Raw genomic sequence first — 6000 nt, forward strand, 5'->3', positions numbered from 1 at the left:
GACTTACCCTGCGACTACCACCCTGTAGCTCCACTATCAGTGAGAGGAAAGCTGATGGAGTGGCCATACTATCCCATTTAACCCACACTCTGGAGGCCTTCAGACCTGATGAGAAGGAGGGCATTAGGCCTGGCCGCAGTACCTGTGATCAGGTTCTTGCCCTCTCCAACATCATCGAGGCTGGCTTCCAGAGAAAACAAAAAATGACAACCGCCTTGGTGGACCTGTCGTCGGCTTATGACAGTCTGGTGCTGAGTGCTCCTTTTCAAAGTCTCAAGTCGTCCGCTGTAAGAAGACAATCAGACTGCTTTCGGCATTCCTTGGGGACCGAAAGATCCACGTTAGCCTCAATGGCAAAATCAGCCGTGTTCGAACCCTAAACGATGGCCTCCCTCAAGGATCTGTTCAAGCTCCTGCCCACTTTAACCTCAATGTTTGCAACCTGCCAATGACCTCCTTCAAACTTGCCTTTGCTGATGACATTGCATTCGTATCGCAGGGACCTGACCTAAAATCTGTCGGGAACCAACTCAATCGAGATCTGGGCAGACTGGAGAAGAGTCCACACATATGGAAGCTCCACCTAAACCCCAACTAAACAGCCATCTGCAACCACCATCTTCACAATGGCACAGCAAATGCAGAGGTGGATGTGACATCCATCCATCCACTGGGACCGTACTCTGTGCAGAGTGTTGGTGCTGCCAAAGCAGTCTCCTTGGCTATTGGACATAATCCTGGATGGGTCGCCCCTCCGACACAGGATACCAGCAAGCCCACATAGCTTGGGGTTACATTGACTTATCCCAAATACCTTGGGGTTACATTTGACTGGACCCTGACCTTCAAAGAACACCTGCAAAGATGCAAGGATAAGATCAGGGCACGGGTAAACCTCATCCAGAAACTGGCCGGAACATTGTGGTGAGCCGGCGCTAACATCTTATCCACGGCAATGCTCGCCCTCAAATACTTGACGGCATGGAATTGCAAGCCAGTCTGGTCGGTGAGTGCCCATACAAAGGCCATCAGCATTCAGTTAATTGCCGTGATGAGAACAGTGTCTGGGCCCTCAAAATAACAGACTGAGTGGCTTCCTATCCTCTGAAACATAACTCTGCTAGCCATCCATAGGGATGTGCTATCATCCCAATACTTCAAATGCATTTTGGCTACCAAAATTCCAGCCCAGCACCTTCTCAGTGAACACATGCGCTGTCGCCTCAAGTCCCGAAAACCACCATGGAACCGTGCTGAGCTCCTTACAGGTTAGAATCCCCACCGATGTGTAAAGGGATTTGTTCGTGTGCCAGGCTGTGAATCTTTGAGGTAGTCATTATTCTTTTTCTATCTTTTATTTTAAAACATCGCAACACCATCATCTCCTACAACGCTAACAGACAACAGCAACCGTCATCTCTTCATCCTACACAAACAACATGAATAAACAACAGCAACTGTCATCTCCTCATCCTACAACAAACAACGCCACCTCCGCACCAACCATCATTATGCGCCCCAGCGAACGGCCGTGGTGCGAACCAATTACCATATTCGGATCACAAGAGGGCTTTCCCTGAAACAAACCAATGACGTCAAACATGGGGTTTCCAGCGTGGCTTTCGAGGGGTGAGAGGTCAGAGGTGAAGAGTGGGCAGAGCCTCGGGCGAGAGTTCAGGGGGTGGCTCGCCCAGACCAATAAAAGGGCGGAGCTCGACATAAGCCAAAGAAGCGGGAGAAGCGGAGAGAGCAGCCAGTCGCGGGGGGAGGAGAGCGTTTGCCAGAGAGTTGCCGGAGTCCAGCCAGTTTGAGCCAGCGGCGGTGGAGTCTGGCGAGTTCGTCGGAGTCCGGGCGAGGAGAGCCAGTCGGAAGCACTTGGGACGACGGTCGATGGGACAGCGGCGGAGCTTGGTGGTCTGGGCGAACGGCCCTGAAGGCGGTCGAGCGACGTCACTGAGGTGGTGGATGGATCACAAAGGACATCAACTCTAAAAGAGCAAGGACCTGTTCACTCCTCCGAAAGCATCGCCGGCCAGGCCTGACCAAAGGCCGCAATGAGAGCCGGACCACCGAGGAGAACCAAGCAGCCGCTCAAGCGACTGGCGCGTTGCGACACGAGGGCCGGGCAGAGACACCATGGGTCGCAGACCCGAAGACGTTCGAGCCGTCACCAGGGGCGGCCAGATAACCTGCACGGCCTCTCGCGAGCCTTCGGTCATCCAGGCTCCGGGTTCGAATAAAGGCTCACGGGCCCATTTCATTTCTGCGTTTTTGTATGAAAGTCTGTTCTGTGGCGCCTTGTCTTTGTGAGTAGAAATGATGATTAAATGCATGCCTGTACATAATTGAATATACATCGACTGTAGGCTTTTCTCGTGTCATGTCCCCTTCCCCCATTGATTGCTTGTTTAAAAATAAATGCCCCATTGTTTGAATGTAAACCTGCTCGTTGCGTCCATTCCTCCCATTGACTTCCACAGCGCGTTTGGGAAATTATCAGGCTGTTAAAGCCAATAAAAGTGTTCATTTGGGCCGACAGACCTTGGTGATCTCCACTCGGGTCGGGCACGGTAGAGGCTCGCCCCGCTCAAGGTCCGTTGAGGTATAAATTCTCAGTACTTCTGTCTGCGTGGATAATTAGGTATATTGAGATTCGGTGATTATCCATAAACCGTGTGGACATAATATTGGCAATTTATGGTGCGTTAAAGCACCCGTCGCGGTTTCCGGAGTTGTCCGGAAGCAACGACTGCAATTTAGGTTTTAGGCGGACGCGCGACTGCGGTTGGGCCGTAAGCGGTCGTGCGTGGGCTGTCGAACCGGCGGAAACCACAACAATATCCATACAGTTGATATGATTTCCCTGATACATAAATCTCAGCAGCATCACCATCAGCCACGCAGAATGAATGTCGGACAGATCACATCCTGACACAGAGTGTGGTGATTATTCCTTTCAATGTGCTGCTTATGATGATGGCGATTAAAGGATAACAAAAAGAAATTTTACTCACTTTGAAAACGCAATGACGTGTTGAAAATGAAGCCCGGCTGATGATTACTCCTTCATCCTCTCTCCAGCGGTTGTTAATGAAGTAAGGATTTATTGGTGTCGAGCCTCTGCAGCTTTAAAATAGCATTGCAGATGGCAAGCAGAGGAGGAGATTCATTCGATGTCATCCTGGTTGGCAGCCAAAGAAACAACAAATCCACTTCGCTCAATTGTTTTGGTGATGTAGAACAAATGTTACCATTAAATATAGACGTGTTGAGTGACTCATGAATAGGAATGAGAAGAGGCTTTGAGTACAAATGGAGTGTGTGTGCGTGTGTGTGCGTGTGTGTGTGTGTGTGTGTGTGTGTGTGTGTGTGTGTGTGTGTGTGTGTGTGTGTGTGTGTGTGTGTGTGTCCGTGGGCCCGTCTCATATGTAGGAAACTGTTAAGTGCTTTGTGTGCTGTAAATGTTTGCATTGCATTTCGTATAGTCGGTATAGTTCTGCTCTTACATGCTTCCCTCGTTCCCCATTATTATTAATAAATAGCCCAATTGTTAAATGTTTTCAGATCGTCGCGTCGATTCTTTCATTGACTGAGCATTTAGTGTGTTGGTAGTTAGAAAGCCGTTGGTTTGCCGTAAAAGGGGGACATTTGGACCGACGGTTCTCGGTGATTAAGCCGCTCGGAATCGCGCACGGGACACGCTCGCTTAAGCGGCTTGTTTCGTACGAGTTCCGTCGAGGGTGAAATACCCCGGTAGTTGGATCACGTGGGTATTTAGGTAAATTGAAGTTGGCAATCGACCCTACCCCACGTGGTCTGCCCATTGGCGTATTTCGTTTCTTGCACAAGGACCCGTCGGCTTCGGAGTTATCCGGACGGCGATCTATATTGTGGGCGATCGGTCGGGCCGACTCGACTTACGGCTCCGTCAGAGCGGTCGGCTCACGGCCGACCACTGGCACCATAACAATATGTAAAAATACCCTGCGCAGGCAGTAACCATCTCCGATTTTGGAAATTCTTCCTAGAAAAAAAGTTGACATCATAATATCGCCGCTAATGGAAATCGCCTATACCATTATCTCCGAAACTAGGCAAGCTGTTTGAATTTTGTTTGTGGAAATCAAGCCGGGCATTAGCACAGATAAATAATTTATCACAAACCTGATACATCACAATGACGTCAAATTCGTTTTTATGACGTCATCATTAGGAGGACGAGGATCTTGGCTCATTTGAGCTTGTTTTTTTTCTATACCTTGTCGAGGCTCGTGTGAGAGCAAACACACAATGCACAGCAAGGGTGGCATGAGACAAGATGGGCGGGAGTAGGAAGGACAAAACAGTTGGGAACAGACATTAGGAGATCTGTGGAAGGGAGATGGATGGGGCGGGGAACATGGGAGAATACAAGAAGGACATTACAGGGACTTTCAGGAAGGAAAGCAGGGAATTTGAAGGAGGTGGGTTTGGGGTGGATTAATGGGGGTAGAAAATATCGAGGATTTGGATGGGGGATGATAAGAGGTGGTGGTGAACAGCTGTTTTGAAGGCCTGGAGGGAAGAATGGGATTGAATCGAATAGATTTTTTGAATAAATTGAATTGAATAGAATAGAATTGACTGCAGAACAGACTTTTTGGAACACTGGCTGCATTTTCCATCCAAACATCATGTAACTTTGTTTTTTTTTAATTATCCATGGGTAGGTGCTCCTTTGTTTAAACTTTAATGTTAATCGTTCAAGCGGTTGCAGAGAAAACAAATTTGAAAGCAAATAAAGGTTAAAAAAAATGAAGGCAGAAGAAAAAAAAAAAGTGAGGACCTCAGCCAACATTCCGCAGCATGGTCAAGGATGGTTGTGGATGCCTATTACTAGTTTGTTCATGCTGCCAGAAATAACTCACCAACTCTTCATTAAAGACACAATGGGATCTTTAATGTCTACCAACTAATGACATTAAATGGATCGCCCAGCTTGACGGCACACACATTTATGAGTCATCCTGCCTGTGAAACACTGAGATGAGAGTTTCTCGCTGGGTCAGGATTCAAACCCAGACTAACCAGCTTAGAGACGAGAGTGTGTACCTCTTGGCCATCCTGCCAGCTCTCATTCCAAGTGATCATGTTTCACTGTCACACACCATTGCATACATTGATTGTGAGATTTATTTTTCAGACACAAAAACAATTTATACTCATGAGGTTTACATCAATTTTGCAAAGACCCATTTTAATTTCTCACTTTCTTGCATTGTAGCTGAACATGATTTTTAGTCCCGTATTCTGACTCTCCAAATTTAGCTCTCCCGTCATCATGTTCAGTTATTCAGCATGAAATGAAAGCAAGTCGTCTGTGAATTGTAGGTGGTGTCCTTCTATACCGAGCTTTATTCTACTATCTTCATAATTTTGCTGTAGGAACGCTCGCTGGCATGCAGTGAACAATTTTGCTGAGATTGTCACCTTATCTGACACCCATTTCGATCTTCATCTTGTTGCTGTTTTCGTGCAGTTTCAAGGTCACTATTCCATCATTGTAGATGAGGTTGAAGATGTTGATATATTTCGAGTTGATATGTAAGTGATGTGCTTGGCTGCTTGTATTTGTTTCCACATTGTCGAAAGCGTTTTTAATAGAATCGATAAATGTAAGGAACAAGGGCAGTTTACAGTACAGTATATTATTTTCATCGAGTAAACTTTATCTTTTATTCATATATAGTGCAGGTTGTAAAAGCATTTTTATCTTCTTCATTTCAGTCTGATCTTTGGATAGAATTGTTTGAGGAATTATTGTTGGGTTTTTATTTTGATATTTTTGTGTTACGAATATGCCTGGGGATGTCGATGCAAAATGAAATGACATGACCAATGGAAGTTGTTTTTAAAACTAAAACTGCATTCTCAAAAGCTGTAAACAATTGGTTGAAAATGCAGAAGGAATCGCCTTGAAATGTTGTTTAACCTCCAGAGGTTCATCTATCTATAATTCCA

The sequence above is a fragment of the Eptatretus burgeri genome, chromosome 7 (assembly GCF_056783735.1).
Source record: "Eptatretus burgeri isolate ZD-2024b chromosome 7, Ebu_testis_v1, whole genome shotgun sequence".
Classification (NCBI taxonomy): Eukaryota; Metazoa; Chordata; class Myxini; order Myxiniformes; family Myxinidae; genus Eptatretus; species Eptatretus burgeri.